Genomic DNA, 17749 nt, shown 5'->3' with positions numbered 1-17749 from the left:
CCACTGTCCCTACACGATCATCTGCAGCAGCTCATAAAACAGAGGCACACACAGCCGTCCCTTCTGGAGTCTGGCTGTGAGGCTTTGCGCCCTGTGCCAGCGGCCTCGCCATGACTGCAGGGAGCATCATCTCTTCCCAACTCCGTGTCAGTGAAGTCAAGTTGGTAGCTTGAAATTGGCCCCGGTGGAAGGATTTACACCATAGAAATGAGCACAGGTTGCAAAGCAGAGCTTTCTGTCCCTCTTGCGTGCTTGCTTCTTCCTTTTTTCCCAGAGAGCCAGTTTACCTGCACGCCCCTAGGCATTGTCCTGGGGTATTAAAACCACTCGGTTACCAAAAGATACGATAGGAAATCCTTGGGCTGGACTGGACACTAATGCCTGGGGAGCTAATCCTTTTGCAAATCGCTTTTCCAATCCGTTGCTTTCAACATAGGTGAAAGAGCACCTACTGAGACAGATGGCAGGTGTAGTTCTGTTTGTGTGTGGTTTTTTTTAATGTGATTTCAGAATATAACTCAGAAATCTGGAGCTGAGTAACATTACTATAACAAAACTCCTTCCGCTGCCTCATTCTCAGTATTCGAACGGCATTCCTCGGCACTTACATCCATAAAAACAAAGAATGGGCTTGAAAAACAAAGAAGAGGCTTACTAGCTCTTTCGATATATAATATGTATATATTATACATATAATAACATGTATTATAGATACATGTCCTTCTTGGTGGGGAGGGGGAGGATGGAGGGGGAGGATGACAAACCAGCCCTATTTATTCCATTATCATTTCTAGTCAGGGACTTCCCCAGTGGTCCCTGGGCTCGGACTCCGAGCTCCCAACGCTGGGGGCCTGAGTTCAATCTCTAGTCAGGGAAGTAGATTCCACTTGCCACGACTGAACGATTCTACATTCTGCAACTAAAGCTCTGATGGAAGCGCCCGAGCGCCACCACTGAGACCCGGCACAGCCAGATACATAAATATCACCCAAAACCAAAACCCACGTGTATTCAGTATTCCAATAAAAGTAAAAATTTATATTTAATAATGGTTTATCAAAATGTATAATATATTTGTATATTTTTCTCGGTGGGGTAATAATATTGTATGGGCTTCCTTCATAACTCAGTTGGTAAAGAATCCGCCTGCAATGCAGGAGGCCCCGGTCCGATTCCTGGGTTGGGAAGATCCACTGGAGAAGGGATAGGCTACCCACTCCAGAAGTCTTCAACCTGGGAACAAAAATACAAAGCCTTATGGGCTTCCCTGGTGGCTCAGATAGTAAAGAATCTGCCTGCAATGTAGGAGACCAGGGTTCGATCCCTGGGTCAGGAAGATACTCTGGCGAAGGGAATAGCAACCCACTCCAGTATTCTTGCCTGGAGAATCCCATGGACAGAGGAGCCTGGCGGGCTACAGTCCGTGGGTTCATAAAGAGTTGGACACCACTGAGCAACTAACATGGTCACAAAAACTCATAGACTTATTATGTTGTTGCAAGTTATGAGAGGTTAACCAACTTTAAACTTTCCATTGGAAGACATACCATATTAGGATAAAATGGAGGATTAGAGAGATGAATTTGAGAGAAGAAAAGGAACAATGTAAGATTTCCTGGTGTCAAAAAATAACTTGTTCCTGTTTTTTTCATGTAGTTGATGCTGAGTATCAGGTTATTATCGTATGTAGATTCCCCTGTCTAGGATTAAAAATCGAGGCAACAGAGGTATCGTACAATGTCATTTGCTGAAATGCCTTCTCAGATAAACGCATCATCAGTGTGTATCAACATTCCGTTTCAAACTGGCCTCAATTCAGGGTTCTTTCTTGGAAGAGACGTTCAGAGATGAAGGGATGGTGCCACAACCAAAGGCCGGCCCGGGTCTGATGGGCGTATTTTAAGAGAGCTGAGCAAGGACCCTGACCGCTCAGGTTTCCTTAATCCCATTCAAGTCCATCCGGAAATTACTCGAGCATTTTATCAAGAATCATAAGTACTTCACAGAAGGGGTTATAAATTACCTCACACAAAAAAGCTCTGCCGTAAGTAGTTTGGGGACAGTTTTCTTTCTCCTACTACTCACAACGAATCTGAAAGAAAATCCTTTGCAACTATTTATATTTAACATTTAAAAGTTAAATGTCAGCTTGACCATGTTGAAGGGTGGTGCGTGCCTTCTCACGCTTCTTTCAAGGGCACGTCTGCAGCTGTTGGAAGACCCCTGCCCTGTCTGCCCCTCTAAACTCTCCCTGTGGGGTGGTTATTTTGTTTTTGGCTGCACTGCAGGGCTTATGGGATTTTAGTTTCCCAACCAGGGGTGGAACCCAGGCCCCCTTGACAATGAGAGCAGAGTCCTGACACTGAACTGCCAGGGAATTTCAGGAACAAAACAATTAGTAAATAAAAACAAAGCCTTAGGATTACAAAAACTCAGTTAAATGCACAAGCACACTGCTGTCACAGAGAAGTGTGGAGGCTAGTCAGGTATAAATGTACTGTTTTCTTTCCATACTTATGTCTTAAAATCCCTTAATTCTGTTTCTTTTGCATTAAAAAACCCCACAAAACTACTGCTGATTGCCCTTTTTACCCTGCTCGTCAATTTTCTGCCTGTGTGTCCTTGGCTGTGGCTCTCGTATCATGTTGGATCTATGCTGATGAAGTGCTGAGCCCATGTCTGCAAGGAAAGGCAGGCTTCCCTGGTGGCGCCAATGCGGGGGACACGGGTTCAATCCCTGGTCCAGGAGGCTCCCACATGCCTCGGGGCAGCTAAGCGCAGGAGCCAAAACTCCTGAAGCCTGGGCGCTCTAGACCCTGTGCTGCGAAACGGAGAGAAGCCACCGCAATGAGAAGCCCGCACGCCGCAGCTAGAGAAAGCCCACACAGCAACACAGACCCAGCGCAGCCACACGAACAAACCAAAACCTTCCAGCAGGAAAGGCTCTCAGGGTGTGACCTTTCCTTTTGTCTTTCCTCACCCCCGAGAGCCCTCTGACTGGTCTCCTACAGTCCCCCACAGACTCAGAATAAGAATCTCAGAGCAACTGTCGAAAACTCTGGAGAGCCTGAAATCTCCCCTGCTTGCGAGTTACTATGTCAGCCTGCCACCATCTCATGGATGCTGGTGAGAACGTGAAGTTCCTGGGTCAGCAACAAGGACAGCATGTCACTCACAGCCACGGCGGTAGCCACAGTATCGGCACTTCTGAGATGGCTATCCAACTCCTGCCCCACCAAATGACAAGCAGGGACAGAAGACATCTGCACGCAAAGGGGCATGATCTAGGAGAGGAGCTCTGCGTTTAGGAGCCTGCTGCTGCTGCTAGGTCGCTTCAGTCGTGTCCGACTCTGTGCGACCCCAGAGACGGCAGCCCACCAGGCTCCCCCGTCCCTGGGATTCTCCAGGCAAGAACACTGGAGTGGGTTGCCATTTCCTTCTCCAATGCTTGAAAGTGAAAAGCGAAAGTGAAGTCGCTCAGTCGTGTCCAACTCTTAGCGACCCCATGGACTGCAGCCTACCAGGCTCCTCTGCCCATGGGATTTTCCAGGCAAGAGTACTGGAGTGGGGTGCCATTGCCTTCTCGAGTTTAGGAGCTTAGGAAGCACTTATCTTTGACGGTGACCAGTCGGCACATCAGCCCTTCACCGTGGAAGAAGACACCAGGTCTCTCCTCTAAGGCTACAAAGCTTTGCTCTGGAAGACACTTAATCTCTGCCTTCCAACATCCTTGGAGAGGTGGTCTGGACCAAAGAGCAGTCCGCGCCTCGCGTGCAGCATCAACAGAAACATGACAGGCCCGTGGTGAACTGTCTCCTAAGAGTGACCCCGACAAGCCCACCCCTGCTGCAGGTCAGGCCTAAGTGCAAAGACTGCAAAATGAACCCCTGTGGGCGTCGCTCCTTGAGGCTGAATGTTCTAGCCACAGTTCTCAGCCCTACTCCGTCCTAATTCCCCCCACTGGACACACCCCGTGTACCAACATCTCTTTAAAAGGATTACAGAAAATACAATCATGGTTCCTTAGCTAAGAGCTGACTCAGTGCTGCTGATCCTCAAAGATAAAATACCCTCCTTTTTTTGATAGTCCTCAGTCTTGAGGGGCAGAGGGGCGGGAAAAGCAAGGGAATACTGTTTTGGATAAAGAGATTAATTGTCATCTCAGGAGGGGAACTTGGTTTTTGGGGGGTCTCAGTTTCAACACCTTTGGCCGGTCACTCCTGCTCAGCGCTCTTTGCACGGGGTGATGAGCAGATCCAACAGCTCAATGAATGTTTATTGCGCTCGACTCCTAGGACAGCGTGGGACCGAGCCAGTCGTCGTCCCAGGAGCTCTCTACCTAGTGTCTAAGGCCATGCAGGGCCCTGTGGGGCCCCTGGGCACGTGGTCTTACTGTGTCCCCCATTTCTTTGATTATGGGAAACCGTCTTCATTCAGCGTCCCTGACCAACCCTGAGTTTCAATGGGCAGACAGGCAGTTGCTAATTAGGGAAGGGAGGGGATGCAAGACCAGGGAGAAACAGTCAAGAGCACCTTTGGGGCTAGGTCCTGTTTCCCCATCAACGGATACACACAAGAATACCTCTGAGCTATTTTACAGACACTGAAACCCCTCCAGGTGGGAGAAGTTAACTATTTATGATGGTATGCTGCCCACAAGCATGTAGACCCCAGACCACTTAGACCTGAAGGTTGACGATGCTGACTCCTACTTACCTCACCACCAACTCATCAGAAGACTGTCCACGAGCCGACCACACCATCTTTGAATAATTACTAGAAAACTTCTCATTATCTCCCCCAAGTTGGGACAGTTTTGAGGGCATTAGGCCGCTGAGGCCCCCTTGAATAAAGCTATTTTTTCCCACTTCACCCAAAACGGGGTCTCTGAGATTTGATTTGGCACCAGCGTACAGAGAAGCTGAGCTTTTGACATCATGTCTTGCTTATTTGATTTTCTTTTCTTTTTTTTTTCTAATTTTATTTTATTTTTAAACTTTACATAATTGTATTAGTTTTGCCAAATATCAAAATGAATCCGCCACAGGTATACATGTGTTCCCCATCCCGAACCCTCCTCCCTCCTCCCTCCCCATACCATCCCTCTGGGCCGTCCCAGTGCACCAGCCCCAAGCATCCAGCATCGTGCATCGAACCTGGACTGGCAACTCGTTTCCTACATGATATTTTACATGTTTCATTGCCATTCTCCCAAATCTTCCCACCCTCTCCCTCTCCCACAGAGTCCATAAGACTGTTCTATACATCAGTGTCTCTTTTGCTGTCTCGTACACCGGGTTATTGTTACCATCTTTCTAAATTCCATATATATGCGTTAGTATACTGTATTTATGTTTTTCCTTCTGGCTTACTTCACTCTGTATAATAGGCTCCAGTTTCATCCACCTCATTAGAACTGATTCAAATGTATTCTTTTTAATGGCTGAGTAATACTCCATTGTGTATATGTACCACCGCTTTCTTATCCATTCATCTGCTGATGGACATCTAGGTTGCTTCCATGTCCTGGCTATTATAAACAGTGCTGCGATGAACACTGGGGTACACGTGTCTCTTTCCCTTCTGGTTTCCTCAGTGTGTATGCCCAGCAGTGGGATTGCTGGATCATAAGGCAGTTCTATTTCCAGTTTTTTAAGGAATCTCCACACTGTTCTCCATAGTGGCTGTACTAGTTTGCATTCCCACCAACAGTGTAAGAGGGTTCCCTTTTCTCCACACCCTCTCCAGCATTTATTATTTGTAGACTTTTGGATCGCAGCCATTCTGACTGGTGTGAAATGGTACCTCATAGTGGTTTTGATTTGCATTTCTCTGATAATGAGTGATGTTGAGCATCTTTTCATGTGTTTGTTAGCCATCTGTATGTCTTCTTTGGAGAAATGTCTATTTAGTTCTTTGGCCCATTTTTTGATTGGGTCGTTTATTTTTCTGGAGTTGAGCTGTAGGAGTTGCTTGTATATTTTTGAGATTATTTGTTTGTCGGTTGCTTCATTTGCTATTATTTTCTCCCATTCTGAAAGCTGTCTTTTCACCTTGCTAATAGTTTCCTTTGATGTGCAGAAGCTTTTAAGGTTAATTAGGTCCCATTTGTTTATTTTTGCTTTTATTTCCAATATTCTGGGAGGTGGGTCATAGAGGATCCTGCTGTGATGTATGTCGGAGAGTGTTTTGCCTATGTTCTCCTCTAGGAGTTTTATAGTTTCTGGTCTTACGTTTAGATCTTTAATCCATTTTGAGCTTATTCAATGTTTACTGACAAAGATTTAGTAAACATTGAATAAGCTCTTTGTTTTCTGAGGTCATCTTACATCAATCAGGCCAACTTGCTATTTACATCAGTACGCGCTCTTCAGAAATGGGTTGGTTTCGGACTTCCCTCGGAGAAGGCAGTGGCACCCCACTCCAGCACTCTTGCCTGGAGAGTCCCATGGACGGAGGAGCCTGGTGGGCTGCAGTCCATGGGGTCGCTAAGAGTCGGATATGACTGAGTGACTTCACTTTCACTTTTCACTTCCATGCATTGGAGAAGGAAATGGCAGCCCACTCCAGTGTTCTTGCCTGGAGAATCCCAGGGACGGGGGAGCCTGGTGGGCTGCCGTCTCTGGGGTCGCACAGAGTCGGACACGACTGAAGCGACGTAGCAGCAGCAGCAGCAGCAGCAGCAGCAGCAGGACTTCCCTGGTGGTCCAGTGGTTAAGAGTCTGCCTGCCAGTGCAAGGGATATGGGTTTGGTTCATGGTCCAGGAAGATACCACCTGCCCCAGAGCGACTAAGGCCGTGCACCACAGCTGTGGAGTCTGTGCCCCAGAGCCTGGAGCGGCAGCTACTGAGCCCACGTGCCCCGCCCAGAGCCCAAGCTCTGCAATCAGAGTGGCCCCTACTCACTGCAACTAGAGAAAGCCTGAACACGGCAATGAAAACCCAGTGAAGCCAAAAAATGAATTAATTAATTAAAAAAAAAATTTTAAGGGTTCTTTAGGGACAATTTCCTACAGACAAAACTCATAAACATCTCTTCCTAGCCAAGCCTTGGAACGTTCTGTCTGAAAAAAACTGGCTTAGATGCTTTGTAGCTATGGATTTTTCTCTGCCTTTTCTGTTTTTTCCAAACTTTTGAGCCCACTTCATCTCAGGGCCCAGCAAGTTAGGCTGGGGAAGCTGCGCAGCCTGGGAGGAGAGCTCAACAGCGAGGGGCCGGCGGCCCCGAGCTTACACCCAAGGGGAACCCCGTGTCCACGTGGAACTCCTCAGCCAGGGGACCCAGGAAAGAAAAGGAGGAATCAAGTATTTATAGGAAAATTATTCCTCACAAGCAATCATTTGTTCTAAAAGCTTTTAGAAATATAATTATTTTTCTCCTCTGGGTTTCTCTGTTTTTAATATGGAACACTTTCAAGTCCCCTGGTTGAGTTTCCAGGAAGCAATAATCCATTTTGCCTTGGGTGGAGTTTAGGAAAGAAACTAGGTCTCAGAAGTGAACTCGTTTCCACTGAAATCGCCACATGGAACTCCTGCTGCTTCTCTAGCGTGCTTGCATAACAGGGGGGCCCACCCCCAGGGCAGGGTGGACCAGTTGTCCCCTGGCCGTCTGATCCAGGAGTTCTGTCTTCTCCGAAGCATGGCTGGACTCCTGCCCTCACTCAGCCTCACCTAAGCTGTGTCCGAGGGGAAACCTCTGGAGCAACGCCCTCCAATAGAAATAGAACGTGACCCTTGCTTGTGCTTTTTCGTAAACAGGATTCATTTTAGAAATTAAAACAGTACATGGAGTTCATTTTAATAGTGAATAAACAATTTAAATAACACTTTTAACCCAATATATCATATCAACACACAATCAGTATGAAGATGAATAAGGTTGTTTCCACCTTTTTTTTCTGAATATATATATTTATTGAAGTATAGTTGACACAGCGTTTCAGGAGCACAGTAATGTGATTCAGCTATGCATATGCACATATATTATTTTTCAGATTATTTTCCATTATAGGTTATTACAAGATATTGACTGTAGTTTCCTGTGCTATACAGTAAATCTTCGTTGCTTGTTGCATATCTATTTTTTAAAATTAGAAATCTAGAATTCTATTCATACTAAGTCAAACAAGTGGAATTAAAATGTCATAAATTTTTTAGTTAGGCAAAAATTCATACATTTTCTAAAATACATATATTATACAAACTGCCCATCAGGCTCCTCTGTCCATGGGATTCTCCAGGCAAGAATACTGGAGTGGGTTGCCGTTCCCTCCTCCAGGGGATCTTCCCAACCCAGGGACAGAACCCAGGTTCCCCACATTACAGGTGGATTCTCATCTGAGACACCAGGGAAGCCCCGCACAAAAGCTTTTCTACTGCACTTGATAAAGGCTTGAGAAAGAACATTAAAAAAAAAAAGAGATGGAGAAGCTGGAAAACATAAACTAAATGAAATTCCACTCTTTTTTATCTCAAATCTTTGAAATCAGCGTGGAATTGACAGTGGGAGAGCATCTCAATTCCAGAGCCAGGTTTCAGGGGCTCACGTGCCATGAGGGGCTGGTGTCGCCCACGTTGCACGGCCGCACTCTAGACTCTGTGCAGACGTTTACTGCTCACACGTGAACAATATGCCTGTAAAACGCCTTCCTCTGCCTGCCCCCGTCCTCCTGCACGCTAAGTCACTTCAGTTGTGTCTGACTCTGTGCGACCCTATGGGCAGTAGACCAGCAGGCTCCTCTGTCCATGGACCCCACTCCCCCTACCCCTGTGCTAATTAAGTCGGGAAGGCTGGAAACCATCTTTCTCTCCTACTGCCTCTGTTAGGGGACCCACTGACCGAAACTGACCAGGCACGACAGTGACCACTTGCGTGAGTTGTCTTACGACCCGAAGTCCTGGTAAGAACTTGGAACTGACAGACCACCACCAACCAGAAGGACTGGGAAAGAAGAGAGCAGAGCCCAGTGCCTAGTCCTACCAACCCCCAGAACCCTTCTCGCTGCAGTCTGTCCCGGCTGAGTGATGCGTGCGCCAACAGGAAGGACTGGGAAAGGCGGAAAGAAGAGAGCAGAGCCCAGCGCCTAGTCCTACCAACCCCCAGAACCCTTCTCGCTGCAGTCTGTCCTGGCTGAGTGATGCGTGCGCCAACAGGAAGGACCCTGAGTTGGAACGATTGACCGGAGACCTCCTGGAAAGTGACTGCATCACCATAAAGCCTGACACTGTGAGCCACACGGCAGGGCAGCTCTCCTGGGGTCCCTGGCCCCGCTGCCTTCCACCCGGTTTCCTTCCCGATTCAGTCTCTTACTCGGTCAGCGCACTTGCTTCCTCGGACAAGTCATTTCTCAGTGTTACATAAGAGCCCACTCTCTGGAGAGGGTCCCCCTTCCTGCAAAACTTCAACCCCTCTGTTTCAGACTTACCCAAAAGAATTCTTACTTTTGAAATATTTGCTCTTAGGTCATATGGGAAACTATATTGCTGTATGTTCAATCAAAATATTGTAAACCCTCATGGCGGCCTTTGGACACTTGCTATCAGAAGATCTGGATTCAAATTCCGGCTGGCGAAAGGTACGAGCTTGGGGAAAGCATTCCACCTTTTTAAATAAGGTTTCTCATCGGTTCCATGGGCTGTAGTCCCGGCATGTCCTACCGGCCATCTGGGGCAGTGGTGTGAAGATCAAAATGGTGAATGTGAAGGTGTTTGGAAGTGCCATCCAAAATAGAAAATCACACTATTTATTATTTCAAAGCATTACAGACTGTGCAGCCATGGAAAACCACAATCCACAATATTTACAAAGACAGCAGAAGGATTTATATGAGGAAACTGAATCAAAGAAATAAATTCCTATAATTACCCACAATATTAATCATTTTCTTAATTATTTCCAACCTTGACTTTTCATCTGTATTTACTGAGAGAGACAGAAAAAGAGAGAAAATGATAAATAATCCCCAGGATAACTGCGGACCTTGGAGCCAGGTACACACCCTGAGAATCCACCTGGGTAATACCCAACTATCAACTTCATAACCATCTTGACAGTGACTCCACAGAGAACATTGCACGTGGACCTTATTTTCAAAGACCCCCAATTTGAGATGTCTATGGAGAGTTCCTGCAATCTCTCTACCCCATAACCACCTGGATAGTCTTGCCCTGATAGCTTTTAGATTAGTAACATTAGCTTCTAACATTTCCTGCGACACCACTTAAACATTACCTTCTCATTGTTTTCTTTAAAATGAGATTAGTGTGCAGGGGACAAGGGAAATATGTTGTCTTCACTCCTAAATGGTTCTCTCCCAAGTGTTACTTAAAAACAAAATTTCAATTTTGGACCTTTCCCATTTGCCTTCACTAATTACTTCCTTTATGTCTCATGCAGTGGTACCACAGCTAATTCAGAAGTTAGTCATTATGTCATCACATTCAATCCCTGCCCGTGGGGAAGCCAGGCACACACATTCCACAGAGAGAAACCAAGAAGGGTCTTGGGCTTCATGAGGCCACAGCTGTCACTCTGATCCGTTAACATGTGACCAAATTCATCCCTGTCTGGGAGCATAGAGCATGCTCTCATTCTGAAATCCAAACCTGCCAGTTGTGTGTAAATGAAGACCACCCCAATGGGAGGGGCTTCCCTGGTCCAGCGGTTAAGAAGCTGCCTTCCAGGACTTCCCTGGTGATCCAGGGGCTAGGACCCCGAGCTCCCAACACAAGGGGCCTGGGTTCAGTCCCTCATCAGGGAGCTGGATCACACGTGCTCCCAACACAAGGGGCATGGGTTCAGTCCCTCATCAGGGAACTAGATCACACGTGCTCCAACTAAGAGTTTGCATGCCTCAACTAAAGATCTCGCATACCAAAAAGAGGGAGACTTTCCTGGTGGCTCAGTAGTAGAAGCATCTGCCTGCTAATACAGGAGACACGGGTTCCATCCCTGCTCCAGGAGGATCCCACACTACTGCAGAGCAACTAAGCCCGAGCAGCACCACGGTGGAGCCTGTGCCCTGGAGCCTGGGAGCCACAACTACGGAAGCCCACGCGTGCCCTGCAACAGGAGAACCCACCTCAGTGAGAAGCCCACATTCGACAGTGAAGAATCACCGCTCGCCGCAACTAGAGAAAAGCCCCCGCAGCAACAGAGACCCAGAACCCAGCACAGCCAAATACATAATGAAAAATAAGTATTTTAAGAAAAGAGTTGACCTTAAACACAAAAACACGAATCTGCCTTCCAATGTGTGAGATGAGGGTTCCATACCTGGTTGGGGAACTAAGATCCCACGTGCTGTGGGGCAGAGAAGCCCCTGTGCCCACCTAGAGATCCTGTGCCCCGCAGTGAAGAGCCAGCCAAACAAAACAAGCAAACAAAAGCCAGCCCAGTGAGAACAAGCAAAGGCTGTTTGTTCAGACCTTGCTATAAACAGCAAGGGAGCCAGTCACCCTCCCTTGCCTCTGGCAGAGACTCAAAGGCAGGCAGAGGAGTGGGAAGGCTTCCCAGGTGGTGGAGTGATGAAGAAGACACCGGCCAAGGAAAGAGACACGGGAGATGTGGGTTCGATTCCTGGGTTGGGAAGATGCCCCGGAGGAGGAGATGGCAACCAGAATTCTTGCCTGGAGAATCCCACAGACAGAGGAGCCTGGATGGCTAGAGTGCATGGGGTTGCACAGAGTCGGACACAAGAGAGCAACTGAGCATGAATGGGAAGGCTCTCCAGTGGAGAAAAGCAGGCGCTTACCCCAACTGGAGGCTGCCGACCCGGAAGCTAAAGGACAGCCAGCCGGAGGTGGCAGCCTGTGCGACTGGCTGGGGGGCAAGTCAGGCTTCCTCTGCTTGGTCCTGAGTCGGAAGTGAGGGCAAACATCAGGCAAGCTGCCAGTTACCAAATCCTGGTCAATTAGGGCTGACTGCTTCAGAGGCTATCGCTTGGCATCTTGGACGGTTACTGGAGACCAGGTCTGATGTCCTGCAGTCTGATTTACAGAGAGCAGGCTGTCTACTTGGGCTGCGGCTGTAGGTGGTGGGCAGGTTCCTGGGCTGGTTGCTGCGGGTGGTGGGTCAGAGCTCTGTTTTTCAAATAAGGCCTGGCCCCGCCCCTTTGAGTGTGCAGTCTCCCAGGTGCAAAACAAAGCTGTCAGAACGGCCGAAGGGATTGAAGGGAGTGATCAGGAAGTTGTGGAATGAAGTCATCAGGGTTATGCCATATATTGGCAACCACCCAGCGTTTTGTTAATGGCATCCTCCAAGTCCTTCTCGCCCCCGTCACAGCCACACGGCTTGGTGACATTCTTCAGTCGCCACTGTGACATTACTGGAGTGAGTGCCTTGGGTTCACCTCCAGCCCTTACAACGCCCTTCAGGATCACGGCTGTGGGAGCTGGGATGCAGGACTTCAGTCACACGTCTGTGGGTTCCCAAAGTCTTCTGGGACAATGGACTCAGGAGCATCTCTGATAATATGACTTTTTAAAACACATGATAAAGCCATCTACCATGTATTTGACTTCTGCTTTGTTAAGTGCTTCAGATACATGGTCTCATTTAAATGTCACAGCAGCCCGATGGGGTGGGGACCGTGACTGCTGCGTCTTACAGGTTCCACTGAGCTAAAGTCAAGGTGTCGTCTGAGCCACCTTCCTTCTGGAGGCCCCGGGGGAGGCTCCACTCGCCTGCCTTCTCTGGATTCCAGAGGCCGCCCCCAGCCTTGACTCGGGGCCCCCTCTATGCATCGCTCCAACCTCTGCTTCCCCCAGCCCCTCTCACTCTCACTCTGACCTGCGTTCTCCTCATTAGCACCCCTGTGACGACACTGGGCCCGCCCAGACCACACGGGGCGCTCCTCATCTCAGGAGCCTTAACTGAGTCACATCTGCCAACTTCCCTAGCGGCCCGGGGGTGAGAGCCCGCCTGCCGGTGGAGGGGACCCAGGCTCCATCCCCGGTCCAGGAGGATTCCACATGGGGTGCGACGGCTGGGCTGAGCATCACCACCGCGGAGCCTCCCTCCGGGGCCCGTGCCCCGCCATGAGCAAAGTCAGCCCGGTGAGGAGCCTGCTCACCACACCAAGAGAAAGCCCTCAGGCAGCCACGAGACCCAGGGCAGCCACACAGCTCAGTGTATAGAATCACACCTGCAAAGTCCATTTTACCACGTAAGGTGACATATTCACATGTTCCAGAGATGCGGACGTGGATGTTTCGGGGGCAACGGGGTCATCATCCAGCCTACCACAGTAGAAACCGAGGCTCAAAGAGGTTGGTTTATTGTCACAGAGCCTCTCGGCTCACGGCAGTGCAGCTCAGGTTTGCGTTTTCCAGCGACATCAGACTTCCTCTATGAGTTCACCAGCAATGCCTCTGAGGCCAAACTCAGTGCAGGGTCACGTGTGCAAAGTGTAACCTTCACTTTTGCCCTTCCTGGTATCTTGGTTCCCAAGACCATTACCGACACAACTGTCTCCCAGTAACGTGCACACCTTGATGGGGAAGACCTGCAGTCGGGGCACCAGCCCCGCAGGGTCCAGGTCTGGGGTCTGCCCCAGCCCAGAGCCCACCTACGTGTCTGCAGCCACAGCCTGGCAGCTCTCCGGTTTCAGGTCGTCCTCCCCACGCCCCTCTTCCCCGCTCAGGAGCCCTTAAGATCCCCCAGCTCTTCCTCAGAGCACACAGGGGCGCTGCCTTTCCTCCAGCTCCTCCTTATAACCCCTCGGAATTTGGAAGCATGTCTGGTTTAACAGACGGTCATCTCCAAGGAGCGTGGAGCCACCAGCCCCTGGATGGTCAGAGTGCTGAGGAAAGAGGACCCGTTCCGGAAACCGGTACCACAGACACATCTCCAGGCTGAGTCTGGGCAGGAGACGGGCTCAGCTCCAGGAGAGGAGGATGCTCTCGGCATCGCCACTGAGGCCTTGCCTTCTACTCCACTTTAACCCTCCCTCTTGACCATAAGGGAGGGCTTCCCAGGTGGCTCAGCTGGTAAAGAATTCACCTGCAATGCGGGAGACCTGAGCTCAATCCCTGGGTTGGGAAGATCCCCTGGAGAAGGGAAAGGCTACCCACTCCAGTATTCTGGCCTGGAGAATCCTATGGACTATACAGTCCATGGGGTTGCAAAGAGTCGGACAAGACTGAGTGTGTTAACTTTCACTTGATGATAAAAAATCTAGGGGAGCCCTTGCTCAGCCATACCAGGCAGAATTCCCAGAGGCCAGAACACTACTGCCAAGCTTGCAAATTCTCCAACCTTCCAGGCTCCAGTCCTCTGTTGCCTCACCCTGCAGTATTCCATGGATGAAGTGCTTCATCTGTTTTTTCATGACTTGGTCTCTTGTTTCAAATCCCACTAGTTGGTTTGCTATAATGCAATGCACTTTCTTATCATGTAATTCTTCCCCAGTGGCTCAGTGGTAAAGAATCTGCCTGCCAATGCAGGAGACCCAAGAGACACAGGTTCGATCCTTGAGTCAGGAAAATCTCCTGGAGGAGGAAATGGCAACCCACTCCAGGATTTTTGCCAGAAGAATCCCATGGACAGAGGACCTGGTGGGTTCCAGTCCAAGGGGTCTCAAAGAGTTGGTCACGACTGAGCACAAACAGGTCATGTAATTCACCCAAGATCCTCCAGGGGGATCTTCCCAACCCAGGGATGGAACCCAGGTGTCCTGCATTGCAGGCGGATTCTCTACTGTCTGAGCCACCACGGAAGCCCAGGAATACTGGGACAGAACTTCTCCCACTGCCCCAGTAACTCAGTGTCTGTTCAATAGAATGGCATGCCCAGGGCACATCAGCCTTTTATGGTGTCTCCTCCAGCAAGTCAAGGCCCAAGAGTTAGAGAGACACACATCTCTTGTGCCAAGAGAAGAGGCTTTGCTACTTTCTTTGGTGTTTCCTTTTTGCAAGAGGATGGGCAAGGGCTTGGTGGAACACAAGGAGAGGTATTCATTATGAAGAAGAAGTTAATAAGAAGCACAGCGAGCCCAGATTCTTTCTTTTATCTTCTCTCTCTACCGTGGTTTGGTTAACTGTTGAAATAATTGCAGATCAATCTCACTTAATTAATAACTTAAAACAATGGTCCAGAATTCTCTTTGATCTCCATGGGGACAAATTCCTTGTATCCAGGGGAGCCTAGCAGCAAAGGGGGCTCTCAGAGGAAGTTTCTGGGCCCCCCTCTGGGTGGGGAGGCCTTTTTTAAGAGTCCCCAAGTCCTGAATTCCCCATCCCTAGGGCTCTGTGGAGCTTTGTTTTCATTTCTGTACCTGAGCCAGGCTTCAGCCCTACCACCCAAGATGAATCCTGGCCCCTCGTCACACCCGGCACTGCATAAATCCTCGACACGGCTGAGTGAGAGAGACATTTACTGTCTGTTGTGGCTCTAAGTGAAGCTAAGCGTCTTCAAAGAACATTCGGGACACACACGAGCGGTAAGTCTCTAGCAGTCTTCCCATCCTGATTCTGACCAATGATGCTAACCGACCGTCGATGTTAGAACGATGGGTCTTGTGACTGCCAGGCCTTCTCATCTAATTGATTCCAGTTTCCAAGTGTCCTAAGGGGCATAGCAAACATTACTAGCACAGTCCAGGAGAGGGAATAAATGAAGCAATTTCTCCAAAAATTAACCCAGACTTCCTTTTTCTTGTGAAATTCACAGGTCACTAAAAAAAAGGAAAATAACTTAGACATAATTAACCATGACAGGTTGAGCAACTCCAGAAAGAATCAGTGTTTTGGGGACTTCCCTGGTGGTCCGGTGGTTAAGAATCTGCCTGCCAGTACTGAGACACAGGTTCGATCCCTGGTCCGGGAACTAAGATCCCACGTGCAGTGGGGCGACTAAGCCCATGTGCCACAAGTACTGAAGCCTGCACCCCCTGCCCCCGCCAGAGCCTGCACTCTGCAACGAGAAGCCCCCACAGTGAGAAGCCTGAGCACGCAGCTAGAGAAGCCCCCTCCTGTCACAACTAGAGAAAGCCCTCAAGCAGCAATGAATACCCAGCACTGCCACAGAGTAATTAACTAAAAAAAGAAGAATCAGTGTTTTTATACTGCAAGACCACCATTACATTAGATTCCTTTACTTGCAAACCAACACAGAATATGGAAACACATAATTTCATACTGCCCAAAGTACTTCTTGGAGAAGGCAATGGCAACCCACTCCAGTATTCTTGCCTGGAAAATCCCATGGACGGAGAAGCCTGGTAGGCTGCAGTCCATGGGGTCGCTAAAGGTCGGACACGACTGAGCAACTTCACTTTCACTTTTCAAAGTACTTCTACAGTTTGAGTCTCAATTAAAAGTCAAATATGCATATGATACAGAAAATTCTTTCAAAAATCAAGACTGAAATAAAGGACATCCTCAGGATTCTAAAACAGCCAAAATATATATTTTTTATAAATTCTTGGATCTCCTTGGGAAAGTCATTCAACCTTTATGAGTCTCAGTTTCTTAAAATTCAGCACTGATGAAGCCCCTGGCTGGCTAATCTCTGAAGCAGTGCGGTTCAGGAGAACTTTCTGTGATGACACAAGGGTCCTGTATCCGCACTGGCCATTACAGCAGCCGCCCTGGGCACACGACGTGCATCTAGAGTGACTGACGAGCTGGATTTCAAATTTCATATCATTTGATTCCACGTGAATAGCCACGTGTGGCTAGTGGCTATGCATTGGACAGGACAACCCTAAGGGGTCCATGTTTTTAAAAAAGTTCTTTTATTTTTGGCTTCACTGGGTCCTCTCTGCTGTGTGTGGGATCCCTCTGGCTTTGGAGGGCGGGGGCTCTCTCTGGCTTTGGAGGGCGGGGGCTCTCTCTGGCTTTGGAGGGCGGGGGCTCTCTCGGCTTTGGAGGTGCGTGGGCTTCTCGCTGCAGTGGCTCCTCTTGCTGTGGAGCACGGGCTCTAGGCGCACGAACTTCAGGCGTTACAGCACTTGGGCTCAGTAGTTGCTCCAAGGCATGTGGAATCTTCCCAGACCAGGGATTGAACCTGGGTCCCCTGCATTAGCAGACAGACTCCTATCCTCTGTACCACCGGGGAAGTCCTAATGGGTCCATTTTGACGTAGGGAAAATCACAAGTGGGTGGAGGCGGATGTTCTGGGACTGGGTGGCCTTGGGTCTATGGTTAGCTATCACAACTGCAGGGAGTGACTCCTCTGCTCTCAGACCTCCAGCTGAGTGAGCGAGAGAATGCTGCAGGGGACAGCAAACCACACGCTTGCTCTGTGATTGGCGAGACCACTTAGCATCCAGTGGAGAAAGGAGAGAGGAACTGTTGAGTGCCTTTCAGTTACAACTCGATCACTCACGGCATCAGACAAGAAAGAACAGGACAACTTCTTCTACCATCTGTTTGGCCTTCCTGGATGTTCTGGGTTTTTGGAGAGAAGGTGGGAACTGAGTTCAGTTAGATAAGAGAGCTGGCTCCTTGCTTTCGATCAGAAAGCTTTTAAGATGGAAGCCTATGAACTACATATTCAACGCAAAAAGCAAAAAGTTAAATGGAGTTAAAATTTTCGGCTTAGAAGCACTCCTGAGCACCAGAGTCCTGGTTCTCACAACATAAAACCTGCGTTAAGACCTCATTTTGTGTTGGATTCTAATCTACCTTTCCTAAGGGATCAATGAGGTCCATCAAGGTATTTCCCTTGTTCGAGGAAGGGGGCTGGTGTGAAATATGGTACGTTTCTACTGCCCCCAGAGTTAATGTCCTTTCTGAAAGAAACAAA

This window comes from Bos grunniens, chromosome 24 (genome assembly GCF_055505025.1).
Source record: "Bos grunniens cultivar Pamir isolate PY7600 chromosome 24, Bosgru_T2T1.0, whole genome shotgun sequence".
NCBI lineage: Eukaryota > Metazoa > Chordata > Mammalia > Artiodactyla > Bovidae > Bos > Bos grunniens.
Note: the sequence above shows the minus strand (reverse complement) of the source record.